The following is a 16,128-nucleotide window of genomic DNA, read 5'->3' as shown; positions in this document are numbered from 1 at the left end:
CACTGATTCAAATAGTACAACAATCTCAATATGGAGGTAATGCTACCGAAAATCCAAATTCTCACTTGTCAACATTTCTTGAAATCTGTGATACAGTTAAGTTTAATGGTGTTAGTGATGATGCAATTAAACTTCGATTGTTTCCATTCTCACTAAGGGACAAGGCCAAGGTTTGGTTACAATCTGATCCTCCTAACACTTTTACAACTTGGGCTGAATTAGCTAAGGCTTTTCTTAATAAATTCTTTTCACCTGGAAAAACTGCTAAACTCAGAATGGACATAACTAGTTTCTCTCAACAGGAAGGAGAGACATTGTATGAATCTTGGGAGCGCTATCGGAATTGCAACGAAGTGTCCTCATCATGGTCTACCCGATTGGCTAGTAGTCCAAACATTTTATAATGGTCTCACCTATCCAACAAAGACGCATGTAGATGCTGTAGACACCAAATTTTTGGTGTAATTTCGTTTACTGTTTATTTTTAGTTTTTTATTTGTCGTGTTAGTTTTATTCGATTTTTAGTTTTTAGTTTCTAGTTTTATTTTTATTTTTAAGTTTTTAGCATAGAGTTTCTTGGAAAAAAGGAAAAAATAGAAATTTTGTTTTATTCAGCTTTATTTATCTATTTTAGTCATTTCTGCTTAATTTATCTTTTATTTGGTTCATTTAGGAAAAAAGAGGAAAAGTGAAAAATGAGAAAAATGGAAAAAGGGAAAATGGAAAGTTGCATTTTGTTGCTTCTAGTTTATTTATTTTTTTTATCCAATGTTAATTAAGTTGCTTGTGTTATTATTATTATCATTATTATCAATTTTGTTTAATTAATTAATTAGTTGAGAAGTTAAAAAAAAGAAAAAAAAAAGATGTCGCATGCATGCTGCATTTTTTTGCAGCTTTGCAAGAGAGGACCGAGCGGCTCCTTTAGCTGCAATTTCAGGAAAGATGTGTAGGGGCTTAGGGTTATGATACCCCATATAAATAGAAAAGAAAAGGCAGCCGCAAAGGGGAGAGGATAGGATCGGAAAGAAAGAAAAACGGAGGAAGGAAAAACAACGGCTGAGAGCAGGGGGGTTTGGTGGTAACAATTGCTGAGAGGAGGCTGTGAAAGAGTGAGGAACCGAGACACAGAAGGGAGCCATTTTGAGAGATAGAAAATAGGGAGGTTCTGGAGGGTAACGGCGGAAACAAAAGTGGAGGAGAGCTTCGGCAGCTAACGGCAGGAGAAGGATAGAGAGAAAGGAGCAGCCGAAAAGGAGAGATTAAGAGTGACGGTTGCTGGAGGAAGAAAAACGGAGAAAAGCAAGGAAGAAGAGGGTCGGGGGGAGAGAAAAACAGAAAAAGGAAAGAAAACAAAAGGGAGAGCTAACGGAGGGAAAAGAAAAAGCAAGAGGGAACCGAGAAAGGTAAGCGGCGGCTGAACAAGAAGAAACGTTGCTGTGTTCCAGAAATTTCTTCACCAGAAATCTGTGGTGTTGAAGTCGGCGTCCTCACGCAATTTCTTCATTTCTGCTTTGTTCACGGAATCCCATAAGGTGCTAAAGGTAATCCCTTTACTTCATATCTTCAAACAAGCCCAGCAGGTTCGAGATTTATGTAGGTTTGGAATTGGTTTTTGACTCATTCTTGCCGTTTACTCTTGCCGTTTCTGTTTGTTTCTATTTGTCGTGTTCTTCCATTTCTGTTTGCCGCATGACCTTCAATGGTTTGTCTCCTGTATTTTTGTGTTGTGTTTGGGAGTTTTGATGGATTTGGATGACTAGTTTTCTGATTTGGTTTGAAGGTCCGAGAGAATGAAATGGTTGCTTCATGGTCCGAGAATGAAATGTTTGGTGTTTTCCTTGCTGCATTTTGTTTTGGTTTCTTCACTGCTAAAACAGATATCTGGAAAACGTGTGTGCCTTTGCTGAATGAATGGTTGGGTTTAATGAAATGTTTTGGCACCTTAACCTGCGCATTCACAATAAAAATCCAGAAACCAGCAATAGAAAAGCAAAATTTGAAACCTGCTGCATTTTTTCTTTACCGTGTTTCCTTGTCCTTAGTTACTAGTTGAGCATAAGCACCTTCAGTCTCATGTTCAATCTTGTGTTAAGGGGAGGAAATGGAAGGTTGGGTGTTTGAGTTTGAATGTTTAAACATCTGAAATGCTTGAGCTGTACAAAGAATTTCAGAAGTGTCGAACCAGTTTTGCATGTATCCAGAATTTTCTTGCTAAGTTTTTCTGCTTGTTTGAATGGTGGTGGCTATGACATCGTTTGTTTAATCTGAATCTATGATGTTGATTTGGAGGCATCTAATTAAAGTTATGCTCAAGAAATCTGGGTTAAAGGAAATGAAATGCAGCAGCAACATTGCCAAACGACATGGCTGGCAATTGACGCAAGTTCCAATCTTTCTTTGCTGCATTTGTATACCGTTGTTTGGACTGAATTTTCAGTGATAATTTGAAGTCTTGCATTAGTTTTTGGTTGTTGAATTGGTAGAGTCCGTTTGAGCGGCTTCATCATAGGCTTTTTTGTGGAATGGTGAAGCTTGTTTTCATTCCAAGAAGTTACAAGGCTGGTCTTGCTTTTCCGCTGCTGCACACATTTTCTATTTGATTTTTCATTTTTCTCTATTTGATCTGTAATGGTTTAGTCGTGATTAATCAAAGTGTTTAGTTGTGAAGTGATGATTAATGATGGTCTTTGTTGGTTTTGTTTGAGAGCCCATGTGAAAATCAGCATTTCAAAGGCTTACAAGTTATAGAAAACTTTGCATGAATGTTGCAGAAAATTGTTTTCCAACGTATGCATGCATGAACTAATTCTTCAAAATTGCCTCTTAAACCCCCCAAGTCTCTCCTTGTTCCACTAGGGCCCAAGTAATTAAAAATTTTCATCAATTGGTCCTTGGTAATTTTAATTTGTGCAACTTCATTGCTCGTCGGCTTCAATTAACTACTATGCTTTGTTTAAATTGCACTTCATGCATGAATTTAAGAGCTTTATGATCATGTGAGCCCGTGTTCGCATGTTTTCTTTAATTTTTACAAATAAATTGGTACCTTGACCTTTTTATTATTTTGAAGCTAATATCTCATTTACTCGATTTCCATTGCAAGGGAGGTAACTTCTATATTCTTGAGTTTATTTTTTCCTACGTGCTCCTACGTGTTATGTGAATATGCATGCCTACTCCGCTTTCCTTACCTCCTTGCATGCATTTACTTGCTTTTACTTTTATTTAAGTTTTATGGGGTATGTGTACACCTCTTGGCTTGTAATAGATAGGGCTCGGAGAGCATCTGGTCCATTTCCCCTTCCCCTTTATGTTTTTATGGGGTATGTGTACACCTCTTGGCTTGTAATAGATAGGGCTCGGAGAGCATCTGGTCCATTTCCCCTTCCCCTTGGTTGCTTGTTTTTGTTGCTACATGTTTAATTGCTTTAGTAGGCTCTTGCATCTAGTCGAGCATGCTAAGTGCTACGTGTTATGTGTTTACGAGCGTTTTGGCATGTCTACTTGCTTTCATAACCATGAATGAATGGAATGGATGAATGTACGTCACCACACTAGTCCAACGCTAGTTGTGGCTCATTATTTCATTAGGAATTCATAAAAAGGGCTAGTCCAATGCTAGACCCAATAGGATTTTTCCTTTGTTTTTCATTAATGCATTATTTGCCTGTTCACTACATATCATGCATTTTTTCTTAGTTTTATCATCTGGCATGCTCCCCGATTCCCCTTTCCCCTCACTTTAGGTCTTGCATCTCATGCTAGGTAGGGTACATTTGCCTGGAGAGTCCCCTTTCGATAAGGGAAACGAGCGAGTGTGGCTACTCGATAGCCTTAGCACGCTAGTTTTGCCTTCTAATCAAAGGGAAGATTAAGTCACAAAGTTAGGACTCCCCGTTCCCGTCTTGATGCATTCCTATAGGATTCATGCATTCTATTCATTCACTATCACATACACTTACTTTATATTCTAACCCTTTTTCCACATTCTCACTTCACACTACTTTTGGACGTTTTCACTTAACTACTCACACTTTACACTTTTTTTTGCACACGTGCACCTTTATATCCCTTCACTTGCACACGAACACTTTTTATCTTCATTTGCACACCTCCACTTACATCCTATTATTTTTATCATTTTTCTCATTTCACACAAACTCACATTTTCACATGGCATGCATTCCACTCATTTGTACGTCATTTAGATTTATGTGTGACCTCTCCAAAGGATCATTACTGGGCTTCACAATTAATGTGATTGGCACCACTCAACCTTTGAAGAGAAATTTTCCCCATGTCCCCTAGGTCTAGGTTTTTGCATTCACGTAGTCATATCCAACATGCGATACATACCTTGGGTAGAAAAATTAGGAGAAAATGGTTTAAGTCACGCAACTAGCCTTGGCTAGGTCGAAGGGGTGCCTTGGATTTTTATCCTTGCCTTCCCCTTCGTCAAATGTGACCCCCGATCCCTCTTTTGGTTACGTAGACCCAAAAGTTCTCTAAAAGGGTTTATTTACTTTTTTCATTCAAAAACAAAAATCATTTTTGGGTGACTTGGTACACCCTAACTCTATACCAAGTGGCGACTCCATTTTTCAAAAAACCCTTTTTGAACTTTATATGGCCAAACCGTCGCTTTATCAAGTCCCATGGCCTTTATTTTCATTTTGCACACGTTCACACCACACAACACATCACAACACACAATCAAAAAGTGGGGCGCGACAGTTGGCGACTCCACTGGGGACTTCCTAAGTGGGTCCGAGCATTTGATTTGGCCATTCTTTTCCCTTTTCTACCCTTTTTATGCATAGCATTTGGATATTAGGGTTGCATTTTTCCTTTTTAGGACTTTTTGCCTCGCGCACGTACAAAACTACTCCCCACTCACGTATGTATGATTGGTTGTTTGGATGTATATTTTACTTGTTTTATCTCGCGCTTTGCATTGCATTTGGGTGGGGGGATATACCCTAGAGCCTCGCGTGGGTTCTTGATCCCTCCTCTCCAAACGAGCACTAGCATACGTGCATACGCTTTAATTTTTCGTCCCTCATTTATTTTTCTTTTAGTGGCTTGTCACGCCACTCCACCCTGTTAGGATTTTTAGGCGACCCACTTAGACGTGTGATCATGACACGACGTGTGCGTAGCACGATCCGAGGGGTCACTTAATCTTCCGCTTTAAGCTTTGGGTTAATAGCCTTTAGCTTTTAGTGGAAGGTTGAGGATTTTTGATAGATTCACTCAGACATGTGGCCGTGACACGACGTGTGCGTAGCAATGTCTGGGGAATCGCTCGAACCACCGACAAAGAACCTTGGGATTGATGACCCTTGGTTTCCAAGTCTGAAGGTTCGGGGACCTAAAACCTATCGAGTCTAGCTGCATTAGTGAGCCCTAACCTCATGCATCCATGATAGTGTTACCTAGGATAGCGTCTGCCTTACCCTATTAGGGACACTATTCACGAGGGGAGGGGTCCAACCCCTTTTTCCCTTTTGATAGCTTTATTTCTTTGTATTGATTTTCGTTGCTACAATGTGTTATGTGTATTTATGTGATTGAACTAACCTTTCTTGGTTTTTGTCTCCATTGCATTCATTAACCCTAGCAAATAAGAGGTCTGGCATGACTTTCTTTTAGAACCTACCCTTATAGATAGGTTATTGCACGTTTAAAGATTTTGGTATATTGCATTCATAGATTAATAATTGCATAGCATTCTAGGCCTACCTTGGCGTATAAAGGGTCCTTGTAGGTCATAATTGCATATTTTACTGCTCCAATAAACTGGCATCATGCATAAACCCTAGAAAGGGAATGCCATTTAGGCGATCCCGTGCTAGGAATAAACCGCCTTGTGTCTCGGATATATAATCCAATGAGACTTGCACGTTTATATTTCCTGTACCATCCAAAGGGGTAGTGCACAAGGTAAGGTAGGATCCGATCATTGTCATAGAGTGATCTTTGGAATATGAGCATTTAATAATCACTTTTTGGCCATTTTTATCAAATTGGTAAAAATCCCTTGCGTAAAGGACATTAATTTGAAGAAATTCACAAATGCCTCCTCCTATTGAGACGATAAATAAATTGAGGCCAAAATTTGATTTTTAGAAGGTCATAGACTAATGCACCTCAATAATTTTGAAATAACCAATGGCCGGACAATTCAACCAATCCATTTTGCCAATTCATTCAATAAATCATCAATTCATTTGACCAACTTACCCTTTTTAGGGTCACTTGGTCGATTTTGAATAAGTCGTCAATTCATTTGACCAATTTACCCTTTTTAGGGTCACCTGGTCGATTTTGAATAAATCGTCAATTCATTTGACCAATTTACCCTTTTTTAGGGTCATCCTAGTCGATTTTGAATAAATCGTCAATTCATTTGACCAATTTACCCTTTTTAGGGTCATTTGGCCGATTTTTGAATAAATCACTAATTCAACTGCATTCATTTGGCCAATTTACCCATTTTTAGAGCAACCGAGCCGATTTTGAATAAATCAAGTTTCGTTCAATCTATTTGATCAATTTACCCTTTTTAGGGTGATCTGATTAATTTTGGATAAATTAAATTTCATTCAATTCATTCGACCTGTTTCCCTTTTTAGGGTAATCCGGTCGATTTTTAATAAATTGTCAATTTCATTTGATCAAGTAGGGTTTCAATGTCGAATTTCAAAATGGAAAACCTAGTCGATTTTGAGAAAAGCATCCATTGCATCCAGTCATTTGATCAGTTGGGGTTTTGACCCATGCTTCACTGAGAAAAGTTGTCAAAACGAATTCCAATCTCTTCGATAAGAAGTTCGTCAAGGTCAAACCCGTGCATTTTTGCAAGTTCTTGTATCGATCAAAAGTGATCAATCCCTTCGGACGAGGTCCTCATTTTGACAAACGTTTCTTCTCACTCCAAATTGGCCAAATTTTTCAAATCATTTTTCACTCAATCAATTGATCAGATCCATCAGGTATGGTATCGTGCCTACCCCAGAGGATTACATCATTCTAGGCCTACCCTTGGCACAAAAAGGGCTCCCCCATAGGACATGCATCCGAATTTTCTGGATATCTACTAACTCTTGCCTTTTTCTTTTCCTTTTCTTTATTTTCTTTGGAATAATTAAGCGAGGCTTGAATCTAAAGGCAATCTTTCAAAATTTTCAGGTAATATTTAAACATAGCTTCTCGTCGAAGCCCCATCATAACGCGATCCCGTAGTCGAGCCCAGAGGAGTCGTGTAAACATGAGTTCGCAACCGGAACCGTCGGATAGGTCTGTTACAACAGCTCAACCTGAGACTGCAAGTTTGGGGGTCCAACTGACCGAGATGCTTACAAAGTTTGGGGAGATGGCATCTGAAGTGGCCGCCCAAAAGAAATTAATCGATGATCTTATCAGTAGCGGAGTTCGACCCGAGCCTGTACTCATCAGTCAATCGGGGCCAGAATCATTGGTCATACCCACGACCCAAACCACTTTTACTCCACCCTTCAGCATTCCACCCGAAGGAACTTTCACCTATCCTACCATACATTTGCCATACACTTGCCCTCCTGATCCTTCATTCTTCCCTACTTACATGCAAGGCCCACAACCCCAAATCACTTCGAATATACCTCCTAAGCCGCATACCTTTTATCACAATACAGCTGAGCCTTTCTTACCAGACCATACCATTCAAACCAAGCCAGAAATGGGGGAATCCTCTGCTCCCGTTGATATAAAGCTGCTCAAACGCCTTGACCGTTTTGATGAGTTTATAAGAAAGAGTCAGGGGTTGAACAAGCAAGGAGTCCTGGATTACGATGAACTTTGCCTTTTCCCAAATGTGCAATTGCCTGAAGGGTTCAAAACCCCGAAATTCAGCAAGTATGATGGAACGGGCAATCCCAAGACACACCTCCGATTGTTCGCCAACAAGTTGGGTAGGCCAACAGATGACGAAAATCTGCCTTTGAGGCTATTCCCAGAAAGTCTGGAGGGGGATGCCCTCGACTGGTATTCCAAGCTGAAACCCGAAGAAGCAAAGACCTGGCTGGACTTGTCCAACGCTTTTGTAAAGCAGTACGAGTATAATTGCGAGCTGGCTCCGACACGAACCACGTTGGAAGGGACAAAGAGGAAGCCACCTGAAGATCACAAGACTTATGCCAAGAGGTGGAGGAAAATAGCTGCAAAAGTCGAGCCACCAATGACGGAGGACGAAATCATACGCACTTTCATTAAGGCACATGATCCGCCGTACTTTGAAGAAATTTTTCGCATGACTGGATGCTCATTTGCCGCAATTGTTAATAAGCTTGAGGAATTTGATGATTTCGTGAAGGCTGGAAAGATTGTTAATGTGTCTGCCCTCAAATCGCAGTTGGATGCTTTGCAAAGCCAAGGTAGTAATGGGAAGAAGCAATTCCAAAAGAAAGAGGGGGAAATCGCTTTTGCCTGGGATCGAAACCCTGTCTCAAAGCCCAGACCTCGACAATACCCTACCTACTCCAACCCTTCCCCTTACTATTCGAACATTCATCCTGTTTATCACACCAACACCAATTATCCTCGACCTCGCCCAAGCTATCCTAACCCACCTTTAGCTCCTTTTCAAATTTCTCAACCAAATCCTCACCAAAATCGTCATCGGCCTCCATTCAATCCAAGAATGCCTCCGCCAAACAGACCCGTTTACAACTATCCTCAACTCCCTAAAGCCAACAACCCAGGACGTAACCGCACGTTCACCAATCTCGACAGGCCTTTGGATCAATTATATGACCAATTGAAGGCTGCCGGGAAAATAGGTGTCATTCCCCCTCCAACCTATCCGTATGGCATACCCGTTGGGTATAACCCACAAGTTGTCTGTGATTATCATTCAGGGGCACCCGGCCATCCGATTGCTGAGTGTAAAGCACTCAAGCATAAAATTCAAGATATGATTGAAGCTGGAGAGATTGTAATTAGAAGAAAAGAGGCACAAGCGCCAAATGTGGATAAGAACCCCCTGCCAGAATACGATAACACCATTGGGGTTATTATGGACCATACGGAATTTAAGGAGCCTGCTAAAAACTCATCAAGTGAGGCTGAAGTGTTTGGAAATGATGCAGAATTTCCCGATATCCCTGAGGGATCAATTTCCAATTGGACAGCCGAATTTCTACCCATTCAGAAGGAGTTTCGGTAAACCTAAAGGGGGTTTGTCATTCATGCGAATTCATGAGGAAAAAACTTTTGCATCTGTAATGAAAACATCTTTACTTTTGACTAAAATTTGCGCATGTAAATATTTTTTTAAGTTTTATTTCATTTGCTTTCAATCAAAGGTTTTATGAAAATGCACAAGTCATTCTTGTCAGGTTATTTTGTTTATTCGTTTGTTTATATTTCGGTCATATTGCTTGTTCATTTGTTTGTTATATATTTGTTTGCTTATTATTCCAAATTCGTTAATTCTTTCAAATGACCAAAGATAAAATTATTTGACCCTTTGGATATCACTTTTCTGGAATTCAATAATGGCAATCTCTATCTCACTCACGACTTGAGAATTTTGGAACCCAAATTTCAAAGCGAGAGTGATAATGAGAAAGTATTTGATTCTTTTTCAAAAAAATCTTGAACAATATGAGGAGAAATTTGAACCAAACCAAGAAGCCATAGCAATTGTTCACATTGGCACTGAGAATGAGGTCAAGAAGACATAAGTCGGCATTCGTTTGGACGAAGGCAGGAAAGGAGATGATTAATGGTTTGACCATGTGTCAAAGTACACAGATGGTTGGATGCAGTCTCATTTGCAGCAGTAGAAATTCTATCTTTGCGCACTCTAAAGGGAGTTCAACCAAAAATGCCGTCTGTCAAAAATGCATGGCCTGGGCCTACAACAAGGAGTTTCATCAGCATACATTCTGAGAAAGGCGACAAAGCACTCAAGCAAATACAAGACGAAGGCAGAGACAAATTCGCCCAAAATCAAGAAAGGGTCGTTCGTTGTCCAAAAGGTATTACCTGGAGGAATACTCATTTTGGCGGAAATAGATGGTCAAACATTCCCTCAACCCATCAAATCAGATATGTGCAAGAAGATTTTCATTTTGATCATGCAAATTTTCCTTAGAAATTCATGCAAATGGCGAAATGCAAGTCAGGCCCTCTTCTTTTACATTTAAAGCATTTTATCCCTACTTGTCCCCTTTGAGCCATCAGAATTGACAAATTTTCGTTTGGCAGCCCCTGAGAATTGCCAACCCCGCACTGGGGCAAATTCATTTTGAAAAGAGATGATCGGAAAGAAAAGGAAAACCCCACACTGGGGCAAATTCATTTTGAAAAATGGTCAGAAAGAAAAAGAGAACCCCACACTGGGGCAAATTTAGTTTTTAAAGAAAAATGCAAAAGTGAAAAAATGCAATGAAAAGCACAAAGAGAAGAATTCAATTAAACTGGGGCAAATTTCCTCAGTTTTGTTCAAAATTTGGAGATGATCTCAAAATAATGCAATCTCAGGTTATTTCACACCTCTCATCAAATTTGCTTTCAAGCCTCAACTTTTCTTGAAAACACCCCACCTGACCTCATTACAAAAGCCCAAAGTCCTGGCTTTCGTCACTTGTTGTATTTCTATTGGAAAGTTTGCTAATCAACTGGCAAGTGATGTCCATAATGCCTTCGCCTAATCTTACAAGGGAAGTGCATTTTGCTGATGCCAGCAATCTTCAACTTACATTTCTGAGTCGATTATGGACGAGCTCTTCCATTGCTTACTTAGGTGAAAGCCCGAAAGGGCACCCAAAAAAAAACAAAAAAACAAAAACAAAAAAGGGTGGGGGCAACCTTGGTGAAAACCCGAAAGGGCGCCAAGGCAAGTTTTTTGCAACGAGCAAGCACGAGGAGGAACAGCTGGTGACTTGGTTCATTTGGATTTCTTCTCATTTTTGTCATACTTCTGCCAATATTAAATTCCAGAACAAAGATATCCAGAGATTTGAATATGACATCTGTTGGCCAAAACTGTGTCGCTTTGTAAAAATATTCTTTTCTAAATACATTCTTATGAAATTCATCTTTCATCATTTGCTTGTATTCATGGCATTTTGTAGGATTAAGCACAGTTGGTGGTGTTTTACATTCTTTGGCATTCCTGCATAACATAGGAAATCATTTTGCATTGATTTTTTCTTTTACCATTGGATTCGGATGAATGATAAACCCTAAGGTTTGTGCAAGAATATGGGATTCAATCATCTTTTAAAGTGAGTAAAATGCAACCAAGCTGCTACATGGATTTGGTGACATGGTAAATGCGCACTTTATTGGTCTCCGGAATCGAAAGGTTTCAAAATTACAAATTCAACCAAGGCAGATGCCGCAGCAAAAGTTGGCAAGGGCATCAAAAGACTCATGTTTACACGATTCTCAAGGCAAGCCGGATCGAATGATGGTGGCAAGTCCATTATTTCTTCTTTTCTTCCAGGAACGTTGCATTTACAAACACAAACAACCACACTTCTTTTCGCACCTGAATCGACGTCAGAAAAAGTTCTCCAGTAAGCAAAGACGAAATGATAATTTGGCAAAGGTTGGGTCATAAGGAACAACATCAGCTATCGTTCTAGCCATAAAGATCCAAATCTCCCTCTTGGTACAAAAGTTTGAACTACTCTCAGGTAAGAACTCAATTCATTGTTTAAAAATCCCGTGGGTCTATCCCAAATTTAAATTTCAGTCCGGGTCTATCCCGTGGGTCTATCCCAAATTTAAATTTCTGTCCGGGTCTATCCCGTGGGTCTATCCCAAATTTTACATTTCTGTTCGGGTCTATCCCGTGGGTCTATCCCAAATTTAAATTTCTGTTCGGGTCTATCCCGTGGGTCTATCCCAATTTTAAATTTCTGTTCGGGTCTATCCCAAATTTTACATTTGTCCGGCATCCGTGGGTCTATCCCTGTCCGGGTCTATCCCGTGGGTCTATCCCAATTTTAAATTTCTGTCCGGGTCTATCCCGTGGGTCTATCCATTTAAATTTCTGTCCGGGTCTATCCCGTGGGTCTATCCCAACTTTACATTTCTGTGGGTCTATCCCAATTTTAAATTCCTGTTCGGGTCTATCCCGTTTTAAATTTCATGTTCGGGTCTATCCCGTTTTAAATTTCCTGTTCGGGTCTATCCCGTTTTAAATTTCATGTTCGGGTCTATCCCGTTTTAAATTTCCAGTTTCGGGTCAGTTCCGATTTCAAAAGGGGTCAGTCCCCATTCCTAAAAGCGTCCATTGCTTGAGACGTTTTCACCGCCAAATAACACAGGTGAGTATTTGGTGTCTACTTCTTTGTCTCAAGTTTTTTCAAAACTCAGACAAAGAGGGGCAAACTGTAGACACCAAATTTTTGGTGTAATTTCGTTTACTGTTTATTTTTAGTTTTTTATTTGTCGTGTTAGTTTTATTCGATTTTTAGTTTTTAGTTTCTAGTTTTATTTTTATTTTTAAGTTTTTAGCATAGAGTTTCTTGGAAAAAAGGAAAAAATAGAAATTTTGTTTTATTCAGCTTTATTTATCTATTTTAGTCATTTCTGCTTAATTTATCTTTTATTTGGTTCATTTAGGAAAAAAGAGGAAAAGTGAAAAATGAGAAAAATGGAAAAAGGGAAAATGGAAAGTTGCATTTTGTTGCTTCTAGTTTATTTATTTTTTTTATCCAATGTTAATTAAGTTGCTTGTGTTATTATTATTATCATTATTATCAATTTTGTTTAATTAATTAATTAGTTGAGAAGTTAAAAAAAAGAAAAAAAAAAGATGTCGCATGCATGCTGCATTTTTTTGCAGCTTTGCAAGAGAGGACCGAGCGGCTCCTTTAGCTGCAATTTCAGGAAAGATGTGTAGGGGCTTAGGGTTATGATACCCCATATAAATAGAAAAGAAAAGGCAGCCGCAAAGGGGAGAGGATAGGATCGGAAAGAAAGAAAAACGGAGGAAGGAAAAACAACGGCTGAGAGCAGGGGGGTTTGGTGGTAACAATTGCTGAGAGGAGGCTGTGAAAGAGTGAGGAACCGAGACACAGAAGGGAGCCATTTTGAGAGATAGAAAATAGGGAGGTTCTGGAGGGTAACGGCGGAAACAAAAGTGGAGGAGAGCTTCGGCAGCTAACGGCAGGAGAAGGATAGAGAGAAAGGAGCAGCCGAAAAGGAGAGATTAAGAGTGACGGTTGCTGGAGGAAGAAAAACGGAGAAAAGCAAGGAAGAAGAGGGTCGGGGGGAGAGAAAAACAGAAAAAGGAAAGAAAACAAAAGGGAGAGCTAACGGAGGGAAAAGAAAAAGCAAGAGGGAACCGAGAAAGGTAAGCGGCGGCTGAACAAGAAGAAACGTTGCTGTGTTCCAGAAATTTCTTCACCAGAAATCTGTGGTGTTGAAGTCGGCGTCCTCACGCAATTTCTTCATTTCTGCTTTGTTCACGGAATCCCATAAGGTGCTAAAGGTAATCCCTTTACTTCATATCTTCAAACAAGCCCAGCAGGTTCGAGATTTATGTAGGTTTGGAATTGGTTTTTGACTCATTCTTGCCGTTTACTCTTGCCGTTTCTGTTTGTTTCTATTTGTCGTGTTCTTCCATTTCTGTTTGCCGCATGACCTTCAATGGTTTGTCTCCTGTATTTTTGTGTTGTGTTTGGGAGTTTTGATGGATTTGGATGACTAGTTTTCTGATTTGGTTTGAAGGTCCGAGAGAATGAAATGGTTGCTTCATGGTCCGAGAATGAAATGTTTGGTGTTTTCCTTGCTGCATTTTGTTTTGGTTTCTTCACTGCTAAAACAGATATCTGGAAAACGTGTGTGCCTTTGCTGAATGAATGGTTGGGTTTAATGAAATGTTTTGGCACCTTAACCTGCGCATTCACAATAAAAATCCAGAAACCAGCAATAGAAAAGCAAAATTTGAAACCTGCTGCATTTTTTCTTTACCGTGTTTCCTTGTCCTTAGTTACTAGTTGAGCATAAGCACTTTCAGTCTCATGTTCAATCTTGTGTTAAGGGGAGGAAATGGAAGGTTGGGTGTTTGAGTTTGAATGTTTAAACATCTGAAATGCTTGAGCTGTACAAAGAATTTCAGAAGTGTCGAACCAGTTTTGCATGTATCCAGAATTTTCTTGCTAAGTTTTTCTGCTTGTTTGAATGGTGGTGGCTATGACATCGTTTGTTTAATCTGAATCTATGATGTTGATTTGGAGGCATCTAATTAAAGTTATGCTCAAGAAATCTGGGTTAAAGGAAATGAAATGCAGCAGCAACATTGCCAAACGACATGGCTGGCAATTGACGCAAGTTCCAATCTTTCTTTGCTGCATTTGTATACCGTTGTTTGGACTGAATTTTCAGTGATAATTTGAAGTCTTGCATTAGTTTTTGGTTGTTGAATTGGTAGAGTCCGTTTGAGCGGCTTCATCATAGGCTTTCTTGTGGAATGGTGAAGCTTGTTTTCATTCCAAGAAGTTACAAGGCTGGTCTTGCTTTTCCGCTGCTGCACACATTTTCTATTTGATTTTTCATTTTTCTCTATTTGATCTGTAATGGTTTAGTCGTGATTAATCAAAGTGTTTAGTTGTGAAGTGATGATTAATGATGGTCTTTGTTGGTTTTGTTTGAGAGCCCATGTGAAAATCAGCATTTCAAAGGCTTACAAGTTATAGAAAACTTTGCATGAATGTTGCAGAAAATTGTTTTCCAACGTATGCATGCATGAACTAATTCTTCAAAATTGCCTCTTAAACCCCCCAAGTCTCTCCTTGTTCCACTAGGGCCCAAGTAATTAAAACTTTTCATCAATTGGTCCTTGGTAATTTTAATTTGTGCAACTTCATTGCTCGTCGGCTTCAATTAACTACTATGCTTTGTTTAAATTGCACTTCATGCATGAATTTAAGAGCTTTATGATCATGTGAGCCCGTGTTCGCATGTTTTCTTTAATTTTTACAAATAAATTGGTACCTTGACCTTTTTATTATTTTGAAGCTAATATCTCATTTACTCGATTTCCATTGCAAGGGAGGTAACTTCTATATTCTTGAGTTTATTTTTTCCTACGTGCTCCTACGTGTTATGTGAATATGCATGCCTACTCCGCTTTCCTTACCTCCTTGCATGCATTTACTTGCTTTTACTTTTATTTAAGTTTTATGGGGTATGTGTACACCTCTTGGCTTGTAATAGATAGGGCTCGGAGAGCATCTGGTCCATTTCCCCTTCCCCTTTATATTTTTATGGGGTATGTGTACACCTCTTGGCTTGTAATAGATAGGGCTCGGAGAGCATCTGGTCCATTTCCCCTTCCCCTTGGTTGCTTGTTTTTGTTGCTACATGTTTAATTGCTTTAGTAGGCTCTTGCATCTAGTCGAGCATGCTAAGTGCTACGTGTTATGTGTTTACGAGCGTTTTGGCATGTCTACTTGCTTTCATAACCATGAATGAATGGAATGGATGAATGTACGTCACCACACTAGTCCAACGCTAGTTGTGGCTCATTATTTCATTAGGAATTCATAAAATGGGCTAGTCCAATGCTAGACCCAATAGGATTTTTCCTTTGTTTTTCATTAATGCATTATTTGCCTGTTCACTACATATCATGCATTTTTTCTTAGTTTTATCATCTGGCATGCTCCCCGATTCCCCTTTCCCCTCACTTTAGGTCTTGCATCTCATGCTAGGTAGGGTACATTTGCCTGGAGAGTCCCCTTTCGATAAGGGAAACGAGCGAGTGTGGCTACTCGATAGCCTTAGCACGCTAGTTTTGCCTTCTAATCAAAGGGAAGATTAAGTCACAAATTTAGGACTCCCCGTTCCCGTCTTGATGCATTCCTATAGCATTCTATTCATTCACTATCACAAACACTTACTTTATATTCTAACCCTTTTTCCACATTCTCACTTCACACTACTTTTGGACGTTTTCACTTAACTACTCACACTTTACACTTTTATTTGCACACGTGCACCTTTATATCCCTTCACTTGCACACGAACACTTTTTATCTTCATTTGCACACCTCCACTTACATCCTATTATTTTTATCATTTTTCTCATTTCACACAAACTCACATTTTCACATGGCATGC

At 39.5% G+C, this 16,128-nt stretch overlaps 1 non-coding gene across 1 annotated transcript; it reads right to left on the bottom strand.

Annotated features, from left to right (window-relative positions):
* Positions 1 to 266: 266 nt before the first annotated feature.
* On the bottom strand, positions 267 to 371 carry LOC113772727. Its single transcript, XR_003468684.1, has one exon. It is a non-coding gene; the product is annotated as a small nucleolar RNA R71 (small nucleolar RNA).
* Between the last annotated feature and the right edge of the window lie 15,757 nt (positions 372 to 16,128).

This window comes from Coffea eugenioides, chromosome 5 (assembly GCF_003713205.1).
Source record: "Coffea eugenioides isolate CCC68of chromosome 5, Ceug_1.0, whole genome shotgun sequence".
In the NCBI taxonomy this organism is placed as follows: domain Eukaryota; kingdom Viridiplantae; phylum Streptophyta; class Magnoliopsida; order Gentianales; family Rubiaceae; genus Coffea; species Coffea eugenioides.
This window is presented reverse-complemented; position numbering and strand designations above follow the sequence as displayed.